The sequence below is a fragment of the Sorex araneus genome, chromosome 6 (genome assembly GCF_027595985.1).
Source record: "Sorex araneus isolate mSorAra2 chromosome 6, mSorAra2.pri, whole genome shotgun sequence".
Lineage (NCBI taxonomy): Eukaryota > Metazoa > Chordata > Mammalia > Eulipotyphla > Soricidae > Sorex > Sorex araneus.
Window position 1 is genome coordinate 72,024,624 of NC_073307.1, and position 12,407 is coordinate 72,037,030.

Genomic DNA, 12,407 nt, shown 5'->3' on the forward strand with positions numbered 1-12,407 from the left:
TACCAATATCTATCAGATAGGGGATTAATTTCGAAGATATACAAGACACTGGTAGAACTTTACAAAATAAAAACCCTACAACCCCATCAAAAAGTGGAGGGAAAAAATGAACAGAAACTTGCTCAAAAAAGATTACAAACGGCCAAAAGGCACATGAAAAAATTGCTCAACATCACTAATCATCAGGGAGATGAAAATCAAAATAACAATGAGATATCATCTTACACCACAGAGACTGGCATACATCCAAAAGAACAAAAGCAACCAGTGCTGGCATGGATGCAGGGAGAAAGGGACTTTCTTTCATTGTTGGTGAGAATGCCGAGTGGTCCAGCCTCTTTGGAAAACAATATGAAAATTTCTCAGAAAGCTAGAAATTGAGTTTCCATTTGACCCAGCAATACCACTTCTGGGAATATAATCCAGGAATGCAAAAAAAAAAAAGGAGAATAAAAATGACATCTGCACTTGTATTTTAACGTTTATTGCAGAACTATTCACAACATCCAGAATCTGGTAACAACCCAAGTGCACGAGAATGGACTATTGGTTAAAGCAACTATGACACATCTACACAATGTAATACTATACAGCAGTTAGAAAAAAATGAAGTCATGAAATTTGCTTTAAGTGGATGGACATGGGGAGTATCATGCTAAGTGAAATGAGTCACAAAGAAAGGAACAGACATAGAATGACTGCACTCATTTGTGGACTATAAAATAGTATAATATCAGACTAACACCCAAGGATAGTAGAGATAAGGGCCAGTAGGATTGATCCATGGTTGGAAGCCTGCCTCATGAGTTGGGGAGAAGACAGTTAGGATGGAGAAAGGATCACAAAGTCAATAATGTTTGGAGGGATTGCTCGGGATAGGAGATGTGTGCTAGAAGTAGACAAAGGACCAAACATGATGGCCTCTCAGTATCTGTATTGCAAATCATGATGCCCAAAAGTAGAGAGAGAGTAAGAAGGAAATTGTCGCCATAGAGGCAGGGTGTAGATCAGGGTGGGGGTGGAGGTATGGATTATGGTGGAAAATACGAAATGGTGGAGAGATGGGTGTCTAATCATTGTATGACTGGAACTCAATCATGAAAGCTTTGCAACTGTATCTGACGGTGATTCAATAGAAAAAAATTCAAAAACAGAGAACATTTAAAATCAACCCTATTCACAATTGTGCCTCAGAAAATCAATAAGTGAATCAGCGTAACAAAAAAGGTGAAATTTTTATATAAGGAAAACAATATTCTACTAAAATAAATATGAGGAAATAGAAATACATCTCTTATTTGTTGATTTGATTAATATTGTCAAAATGACAATCTTGCATTACTTATAAAAATGACACTTGTTAAAAGACAAAGATCAAAAACCATTAAGATTTATATGATGTAATAACTCTCCTGAAATAGCCATAGAAATTCTAGGGAATATAAGAATGGGAGGCTTCTCTCTTTCCAGCGTCGAACTATACTATAAAGCCGTGATAAGCAGTGTGGTTGGTACTGGAATAAGCATAGACACTCAGACTAATGGAATTAATAACCCACAGACAGACACACACAGTTAATCTTTGATAAATGAACAAACTATATTAAGAAGATCAAGGAAATCCTCTTTATCAAACGATGTTGGGAAAACTAGTCAGTTACATGTAAAAAAAAAAAAAGAATTCAGATCCCTTTCTAACACCATGCACAAAAGACAAAAGTCAAATCAAAACTGATTAAAGACCTCAATATCATATCTTAATCCAAATATTTTATTGAGAAAAACATAAGCAGAACCCTTTATCACATTAAAGTTAAAAGTATCTTTAATGATTTAATTCAACTGGGCAAGCAAACAAATACAAAGATTTTTTTTTTTAATGGAAGGAAATCCATCAAATTAAGAAGTTTCTGCATGGGTAAAGGAAAGGATGACTAGAATAAAAAGATACTCCACAAATTGTGAATAACATTTGCCCACCAGTTATCTGATAAAGAGTTAATGCTGAAAATAATATAAAGTAGTGGTAGAACTTTACAAGAAAAAAGCAACCATATAAAAAATGAGCTGATATTTTGAGCACAAACTATAGAAGACATTATAGAAGATATAAAGATGGCCAAAAGGTACATTTAAAAAGTTCTGCATCACTTATTACCAGAGAAATTTATTTACCAAAGATATGACAAATTTTATACTTGTTTTACAAATCAAAACGATAATGAAGTATCACCTCACACTAGAGAGACTGGCACACATCAAAGAGAACAAAAACAACCAGTGTTGGCTGGACACGGGGAAAAAGGAGCCCTCATTCACTGCTGCTGAAAATGTTGACAGGTCCAGTCTTTCAGGAAAATAGCATGTATGGATACATCTAAATAAAACCAGAAACTGAGCTTCCATAGGACCCAGAAGTCCCACTTCTTGGCATCTATCCCAAGAGTCAAAAAACCATTCAAAAAGACATTTGCACTTCTATGTTCATTGTGACACTATTCACAATAGCCACTGTCTAGAAACAGCCCGAATGTCCAAGAACAGAGTGGATAAAGAAATGCTGGTACATATACACAATGCTGGAATAAAATTCAGCATTAAGAAAAGATGAAATCATGCAATTTGCAGCTATGTGGATGGGTCTGGAGAGTATCATGCTGAGTGAAGTTAGTCAGAAGAAGGACAGACAAAATGATTTCTCTCATATGTGGAATATAAAGAAACATAGTGAGAGAATAACAAATGCCCAAATCAGAAGAAACTGAGAACTGGTCTTCTGGAAGCTCACCACAGTTGGAGGCTAAGGGAGAAGCAAACTGGGATAATGGTTGCGGGAAGACGGTTGAGTGGAGGCTGTGGTACTGGAATGTTATGAGTAAGAGACCATACCATTAACAGTATTGCAAAACACAGTACGTAAATAAAATTTTATAAATTAAAACTAGAATTAAAAGGATATAAGATGGCTTTTGCTTATATCAAAGGCTGTGGAGGTCACGGCTGATATCTGACCAGGTTGGGCCTGGGTTTATTCTGACAGTAATAGGAAGCAAGGTGTCCTTGTTGTTGCCCAGGGTGTGGAGCTGGCACTGCCAATGCCAGATTAAATGTGTAAGTTGCTCTAGTTGCAAGACAAGGGAGCAGAGGGTGAGTAAACAGGGATTTCGCATTAGCCTTGAATTGCTCAACCAGGCATTTTTCCAATTACACAGACCAGGGTGGGAACTGAGTGTAGGGAAGGGAGGGGAACGAGGCAGGATTCAGGAATGCAGTCTTACCACAGCTCCAAAATCTTCAGCTGCTACGCTCTACTTACTTCCTGTCCAACTAACCCCTATCGCCTGTGGAAACCTCCTAGCCCAATGGCGTCTGACACCCCTTTTCTCTTTGAGCTGCCCTGCAGTGTCAACTGTGGTCCTACTTCAGAAGTGAGTTAATCATGAGAAGGCAGAGGCCAAGGGCAGGTGAAAAACTGTAAAGACGCCTCTAAAGCGATGTAGGTGTCCCCTACCTCTACACAGAAGGCACCACATGTGCAAACAGTGACAACTCCTACCAGAGACAGCCAGCACAAGTTCCATGGTGCTTGGCACTTTCTTCTTTGGCACCTTCTTGCTTGGCACTGCTCACCTGACAAACATTTAGTGGCAAAATTTAGGTATTGATTCTAGGTGTTTGGGTCACACCAGTGGAAAAAACATAAAAATCCCTCTGCCTTCACAGATCATTCATTTCAGCAAGAGACAGGAGGAGGCAGTAGACAAGAAAAACAATAACTATGGGGAATATTTTATAGTTCTTGAGAGGAAAAAATTAGAACAAGGTCAGGGAATCTGTACAGGGTAGACTTAGAAGTGGTTGAGAGTTTTAAAGAGTTTGTTGTGTTGTAATTTCTTCGCAAGAAGTAGCACTGTAGCACTGCCATCCCTCATCGATTTTCTCAAGTGAGCACCAGTAACAACTCCATTGTGAGATTTGTTGTTACTGTTTTTGGCATATCGAATACGTCACAGGTAACTTGCCAGACTCTGCCGTGTGGGCAGGAAACTCTCAGTAGCTTCCGGATTCTCCGAGAAGAATGGTTGAATTGAACCTGGGTCGACCGCATGCAAGGCAAACGCCCTACCTACTATGCTATCGCTACAGTCCAAGAAGTGTCAAGAAGTGTCAACCCTAATAATGAGTAGGCCCTTCAAGCTACCATTTCCTGCAGAATATGTCAGAGGAAGACGCCACAAGAGATAAAACCTGTTTGGCAGACCCACTTTCTTTTGGAGGGGAGGGAGTCATACCCAGCGATACACAGGGGTTACTCTGGCAGTGCTTGGGGGACCATATGGAATGTTAAGAATCAAACCTGGGTCAGCCTCGTGCAAGGCAAACACCCTATCCTCTGTGCTATCACTCCAGCCCCTTGGCAGCCCCACTTTCTTTCTTTTTTAAAAAAATTTTATTGAATCACCATGAGATACTTACAAGCTTTCATGTTTGGGTTACAAAATCACAATGAACAAACACCCATCCCTCCACCAGTGCACATTCCCCACCACCAATATCCCGGGTATACCTCCCCTTTCCCACCCTCCCCCTGCCTCCATGGCAGACAGTATTCCCGTACTCTCTCTCTACTTTTGAGCATCATGGCTTGCAACACAGACACTGAGAAGTCATCATGTTTGGTCAATTATCTACTTTCAGCACACATCTTCCATCCTGACTGATTCGTCCAGCCATCATTTTCTTAGTGATCCCTTCTCTATTCCATCTGCCTTCTCCCTTCTGCTCATGAAGCAGGCTTCCAGCTATGGGGAAATCCTCCTGGCCCTTGTACCTACTGTCTTTGGGGGTCAGCCTCATGTTATGTTATTCTATACTCCATAAATAAGTGCTAGAAAATCCTAAAGACTCTACAGAAAAGCTCCTAGAAACAATAGGTCTACATAGTAAAGTGGCAGGCTACAAAATCAACACCCAAAAGTCCATGGTTTCTTATATACAAATAATAAAAGAGAAGAAAGAGACATTAAAAAATCAATCTGGTTCACAACAGTACCTCAGAAAATCAAGTACCTTGGAATCAGCTTAACCAAAGAGGTGAAGAACCTATACAAGGAAAATTACAAAACACTACTTCAAGAAATAAAAGAGGACACTTGGAAATGGAGACACATCCCCTGCTCATGGAAAGGTAGAATTAACATGATAAAAATGGCAATACTGCCCAAAACACTATCCAAATTTAATGCTGTCCCTATCAGGATACCCATGACATTTTTCAAAGAAATAGACAAAACACTCCTGAAATTCATATGGAACAAAAAAAGCCCCATGAATAGCTAAAGCAATCCTTGGGAAAAAGAAGATGTGTGGCATCACCTTCCCCAACTTCAAACTCTACTAGAAAGCAGTAGTAATTAAAACAGCAAGGTATTGGGCTAGAAACAGACCTGCAGACCAACGGAACAGAGTTGAATATCCTGTCACAGACCCCCAAATATATGGGCACTTAATCTTTGACAAAGGAGCAAAAAATGTGACGTGGAACAAGGAAACCCTCCTCAAAAAGTGGTGCTGGGAAAACTGGACAGCTACCGGCAGCCCACAACACGGAACTCGCTTAGTAAAAGGCATAACTGCCAGGACCCCAAGCTGAGCTGAACGAGAATTCTTTTCTTATTCGGAGGAATACAGGACTGAGTTTGGTGCGCATCTCTGACAGTTTTGTGGATCCTCTCATCTTTTTCCATTCCACATGCATCTGTGAAGCAGTTGTGCCAGTCAGTGGTGGCAGGAGACCCCAGTGGAAGGCACAGTCACCAGTTAAAAAGAACAGCCACTTGAAGCTGTCCAGTGAGCAGCTATCTCCCATTCCCCTGACACAGAACACTTTAAGCCTCATCTTTTTCCCTCCAAAGTCACTGAAAGCTCAGAAGTTGGGCTTTCATTGCTTTCCCTTCTCATCCCACTATTATCTCCCAAATTGCCTCAAGTAGACCAAAACTAAGTCATGGGACTACAAGCAGAAGGCCTCTTCCGAAGTGGACAATGGCAATTTCCAGCCAGGCTTCTCCTGGGTTCACAGATTCACAGCTCCCCAGATCACAAGTCAGCAGCTGAGGGATGATAGGAGGAAGAATGGAGAGAAATACTATGGGTCCTCTGTCTCCAGCCCTTCCTCCATTCTCATTCTTTCTCACCATTCCTCTCCTTACTATTAGCATATATTGGAGGACCAAACTAAGACAGGTTAGGGAAAGAGGCTGTGGACCGTCCACTTGCCAACATGGGAGGTAGTGGAGGGAGAAATATTCAGTGACTAAAATTATAAACTCAGAAAAGGGATTGTCCAGGATAAAGCCTGGCATTGGTTAGGTGACATTGAAGAATTATTTAACTTTCTCTGTGACTAAGGTTTTTCCACATATAATATAGATTGTGTGATATTCCAAGGTTTATTGTGAAAATTAAATTAATTAATGAAGGCAAAGATGTCTATCTTCTATTATCTAAAAGTGTAGCATTCTTATGAAGCCATACTTTCATAAACCAAACTATCATAAAGCAATCATAAACTTAAATGGAAAATGACTTGAGCAGTCTTACACCCCCCAAAATTTCCTGCCAAATCATCCCAAGTAACACATAAAAATCAAAATTACATTCAAATCTGGTTAAAGCAGGAATCACATGATAATATAAAACCCACATAAACTAGTTCCCAGGGAAGGGGTTTTAGAGGGGCCTCCTCACTTCCTGAACCGAACTCTGTCTTTTTAAACCTGCTACAAGGCCAGAGAGATAGTAGTGAATAAGGTGCTTGTCTTGCAAGCAGCCAACTTTGATTTGATCCCACTCATCCCATATGATCTTCCATGCACCACCAGGAGTAATTCCTGAATCCAGAGTCAGGAGTAAACCCTGAGCATTGCTGGGTGTGGCCCGAAAACCCAAACCAAAAACAAAAAAATGTTGCTTCAAAATTAGTGCATACATGATCATCCCTTTCAGGTCTTTTAATGTAAAAAATTCAATTGTTCTCTGGACCTTTCTTCCATTTAGTGTAAACAGACAATCATATCGGTTTTATTTTCTCTTTTTTTTTCATAAAAGTAAAGTGCCATAATACAATTTTTAAAGCGAGGGCTGTGAGGCCTCTGGTACAATGCCCAGTATCACAGAAACAAACAAATACAACAAATAGAGAAGGAGGATCAGGAGACAGTGCAAAGGGCTGGAGAACACGCTCTGCATGCAGGAGGTACAAGCTTTATCCCAGCACAGCATGACTCTCGAGCACCACTGGGAAGGAGCCCTATGCAGGAAACAAGTGTTACTTGTACTCCAGATCACATTCATTCTCTTAGACAAGATATGTGTCCCCACAAGAAGGAGAAGTTTTAACAGTTAGGAATAATTTTCAGTTTAGTGGAAAGACCAAAGTTCATGATGGAAAAATTGTGATTCCAAATTCAAACTGTGAAAGGTGAAGCTGTTTTCCACCATGAGCTTCTGGTTTTACCAACAGACCCAAAACATGGCCTTGTAGAATTAACCAAAACATGTAAAAATGTGCATGTTGAAAGTTTTTGATCACTTTCAGGGCATATGGGAGACTTCCTGTTCAAACAAGCAAATATTTTTTCTATCTCTTTAATTGACTACTTTAATTGATAAGTGTTTCCCAAAGTGGGGAACAACACCACAACTCCCCCACAGAAATGTGAACTGTGTACATATATGTGTGTTGGGGAGTGAGGGACATGGTAGTTTGGTGTAAGTGGGGAGTAATTTCTTTTCTTTTTTTTTTCTTTTTGGGTCACATCTGGCAATGCACGGGGGTTACTCCTGGCTCATGCTCTCAGGAATTACTCCTGGCAGTGTTCGGGGGACCATATGGGATGATGGGAATTGAACCCAGGTTGGCCCTGTGCAAGGCAAATGTCCTACCCGCTGTGCTATCACTCCAGCTCAGGGAGTACATTCTTAAGTGACTGTCACTGTTATCCCGTTGCTCATCAATTTGCTCAAGCAGGCACCAGCAATGTCTCTATTTTGAGACTTGTTGTTACTGTTTTTGGCATATTGAATATGCCATGTGTAGCTTGCCAGGCTCTGCTGTGCGGGCTAGATACTCTCAGTAGCTTGCTGGGCTCTCCGAGAGGGGTGGAGGGATCGAACTCGGGTTGGCTGCGTGCAAGGCAAACGCCCTACCACTGTGCTATCGCTCCAGCCCAGACATTCCTAAGTACTGGGGAGAAACTTCTGTTTGCTTAAAGGAGACAAACTTCCAGGGTGTACTTGCAAGTAATTTTTTTCTGAAAAGGGGAACAGGAGGTCCAATAATTCTGACCACCTCTGCTGTAGATAGACATTTGCCCTCTACAATCATTGTGGTCTTGGCATTCACTTGAGCCCTGGGAAGACCCTGCGAGCTCATTTGAGTTATGATCCTAGAGCTTCCCCAGCATTCTCTGAAGACTGTTTTCAACACAGAGCTCAGGCCTCACTCTGGGTTTCCAATTGAGCCAGGATGAGGTGGGGGCTGAGTATGCCTCCAAAAATCTTCCAGATGGTGCTTCCCAGGAATCACCGTTTGCGTAATCTCTCTTAAGAACCTGAAGGCTATCCTATATGCAAACAATGAGACAGAGGAAAGGGACATGAAAAAAGCAATCCCATTCACAATTGTGCCCCAGAAAATCAAATATCTTGGAATCAGCTTAACTAAAGAAGTAAAGGACCTCTACAAAGAAAACTATATAACTCTACTCCATGAAATAAAAGAGGACATGAAGAAATGGAAACATATCCCCTGCTCATGGATAGGGAGAATAAACATTGTCAAAATGGCAATACTCCCAAAAGCATTATACAGATTTAACGCGATCCCTATAGGGATACCCATGGCATTCTTCAAAGAAGCGGAGCAAGCAATCCTGAAATTTATATGGAACAATAAATGCCCACGGATAGCTAAAACAATTCTTGGGAAAAAGATGATGGGAGGCATCACCCTCCCCAACCTTAAACTCTACTACAAAGCGGTAACAATTAAAACAGCATGGTACTGGAACAAAGGCAGAGCTGCAGACCAATGGAACAGGGTGGAATATCCCCACACACAACCTCAAATGCATGATCATCTAATCTTTGATAAAGGAGCAAGAGATGTGAAGTGGAGCAAGGAAAGTCTCTTTAACAAATGGTGCTGGCACAACTGGACAACCACATGCAAAAAAATGGGCTTAGAACTCGACCTGACACCATGCACAAAAGTCAGATCAAAATGGATTAAAGACCTCAACATCAGACCACAAACCATAAGGTACACTGAAGACAAGGTCGGCAAAACCCTCTACGATATTGAAGATAAAGGTATCTTCAAAGATGACACGGAACTAAACAATCTAGTAAAAATAGAAATCAACAAATGGGACTACATTAAACTAAAAACCTTCTGCACCGCAAAAGATACAGTGACCAGAATACAAAGACTATCTACAGAATGGGAAAGGATATTTACACAATACCCATCAGATAAGGGGTTAATATCAATGGTATATAAAGCACTGGTTGAACTCTACAAGAAGAAAACATCCAACCCCATCAAAAAATGGGGCAAAGAAATGAACAGAAACTTTACCAAGGAAGAGATACGAAAGGCCAAAAGGCACATGAAAAAGTGCTCTACATCACTAATCGTCAGAGAGATGCAGATCAAAACAACCATGAGATACCACCTCACACCACAGAGACTAGCACACATCCAAAAGAACAAAAGCAACCACTGTTAGACAGGATGTGGGGAGAAAGGGACCCTTCTACACTGCTGGTGGGAATGCCGGCTAGTTCAGCCCTTTTGGAAAACAGTATGGACGATTCTCAAAAAACTAGAGGTTGAGCTCCCATTTGACCCAGCAATACTACTGCTGGGAATATATCCCAGAAAAGCCAAAAAGTATAGTCGAAGTGACATATGCACTTATATGTTCACCGCAGCACTGTTTACAATAGCCAGAATCTGGAAAAAACCCGAGTGCCCTAGAACAGATGACTGGTTGAAGAAACTCTGGTACATCTATACAATGGAATACTATGCAGCTGTTAGAAAAAATGAGGTCATGACGTTTGCATATAAGTGGATCAACATGGAAAGTATCATGCTAAGTGAAATGAGTCAGAAAGAGAGAGACAGACATAGAAAGATTGCACTCATCTGTGGAATATAGAATAATAGACTATAAGACTAACGCCCAAGAATAGTAGAAATAAGTACCAGGAGATTGTTTCCATGGCTTGGAGGCTGGTCTCTCATTCTGGGTAACTCAGGGAAGGGACCACCAAGTAAAATGTGGTTGGAGGTCATGTGGGGGAAGGGTGATGCGGGCCGAATACAGACTAGAGACTGAACACAATGGCCACTCAACACCTTTATTGCAAACCACAACACCTAATCAGAGAGAGAGAACAAAAGGGAATACCCTGCCATAGTGGCAGGGTGGGGTGGGGGGAGACGGGACTGGGGAGCGGGGGAGGGATGTTGGGTTTACTGGTGGTGGAGAATGGGCACTGGTGAAGGGATGGGTTATCGAACTTTGTATGGGGGAAACATGAGCACAAAGATGTATGGATCTGTAACTGTACCCTCACGATGACTCTCTAATTAAAAATAAACTAATAAAAATTAAAAAAAAGAAAAACAATTTCTCAACTGCCTAACCAAAAAAAAAAAAAGAACCTGAAGGCTAAAAAATACTTAGAAATTATCCATGATCACAAGAGTTCTTCACCCAGACCCACTGCTGAACAGACTCAGCTATTTCATCTGCAATCTCGGAAACAAGGGAAGCCCGGAACCCTTGTTCCTACCTATGTGGTCTCTGTGCCCAGGGAGAGCAATGGGTACAGCAGAGCGCTGGGGCGGCTGACTTAGTGCCAAACCCCTCTGTCCTGAGACAACGGCCTCTGGAGGGTCCAGGGCAGGCACCCGCATACACTTCACTTAGTGTTCCAGTCACACAATACACAAGAGGCCATCAGGGCAGGCAGCCAGGGCTGACTCAGGCCAGTACCATCTGGGGGCCCTTTTTTAGGCCTTGGAGGTCTGGTTGAAGAAGCTGGACTCTGTCCTGGGACACAATCGGGCTCTATTCTTAAGTCAAGGGGGAAAGTATGACTCTCTGTGCCGTGCATGGAGGACCCTGGTAGGCGGGGGAGGAAACAGAAAACTCACTGTGCTGGGGAGGCTCCCGAGCTGCTGCCAGCCTCGCCCAGTCCCTCCTGATGGGGCCTTGTACAGGCCTCACACGAGGAAAGACAGACAAGAGGATGGAGAGTCCACAGAAAAGTGCTCTCACTCAAATGCAGGACACACGGGCTCTCAATGAGACTACTAGAAGTGGTCCCAGAAACACATTTCCATGACAACATCATTTGCAGGTGGCAAAAACTCTTACTGAAAGATCCCATTAGACAGGAAAAATGACTAAAGATGCTGAGATAACTTTGACACTGTGTCCCATCATCCAACACTTTTTGTTGTCTCAGAGCCAACCCTGATTTGCAGATACAGACTCAGATTCAACTCACTCATCTCGTAAGTCTACGAGTAGTCTGTGGTGGATTAGGTGTCAGTTGCACAAGCTAGAGGAATTAGGGAAGACTTTAAAAATATATATTTATTCATCACCCACTATGAACCATGTATATAATTCTTAGGCAAGTATTATAGATCCCATTTTAGAGCTTGGAAAACAGAATCCCTGAAAAGGCAAGAGATTTTTCCCTATACAACTAAGTACAAAGCCAAGATTTAGACCTGGCTTGCAAGTTCCACACTCCTTCTCATATACTATTCCCCTATTCTCACCCGACACCTTGCTCAAAAAGGATGCTGAGTGAATACAGTGTCCCTAGTTTTCCTTCACATTTTTTTCTCTATGAAAAAGAAAAAAATCTCTTTGTAGACCTGAAAAATCCCAGTCTTTCTTGGCCATTGAAGACATTTTTCAGGGGCAGTAAATTGTTACAGGCTTTCTTAAGTTTGATAGTTTGGGTCAGAAAGTTCATCCTAACAGGACACATTATCTGAAGTAGTCCTTTCTTTCCAGGGAACTAATTTATCTCAGTGCAAAACAATGCCATACCAGGGAACATGAGTTTCAGTAATTTTAATTTAAAAAAATAAATAAAAGAGGAAGCAACCTCAGTGCCCATCACCAAGATATTACAAATAATATAGTAGCCCTCTATAATTATAGAAACACATTCTAAGACTCCAGCCCACCTGAAACCTCAAATAGTACCAAACCTGAATACACGAATTTTTCCTTATGAAAGGTTTAGTTTATAAGGGCCAGGGAGATAGTGCAGGGTTAGTAATAAGTATCTATTCTGGTTTCAATCAT

General features: G+C 41.4%; 1 protein-coding gene across 2 annotated transcripts in view; it reads right to left on the bottom strand.

The window, feature by feature from the left end:
- GAS7 (growth arrest specific 7) overlaps positions 1-12,407 on the bottom strand; it is a 313,323-nt gene that overhangs the window by 234,896 nt on the left and 66,020 nt on the right. The window lies entirely within an intron of this gene.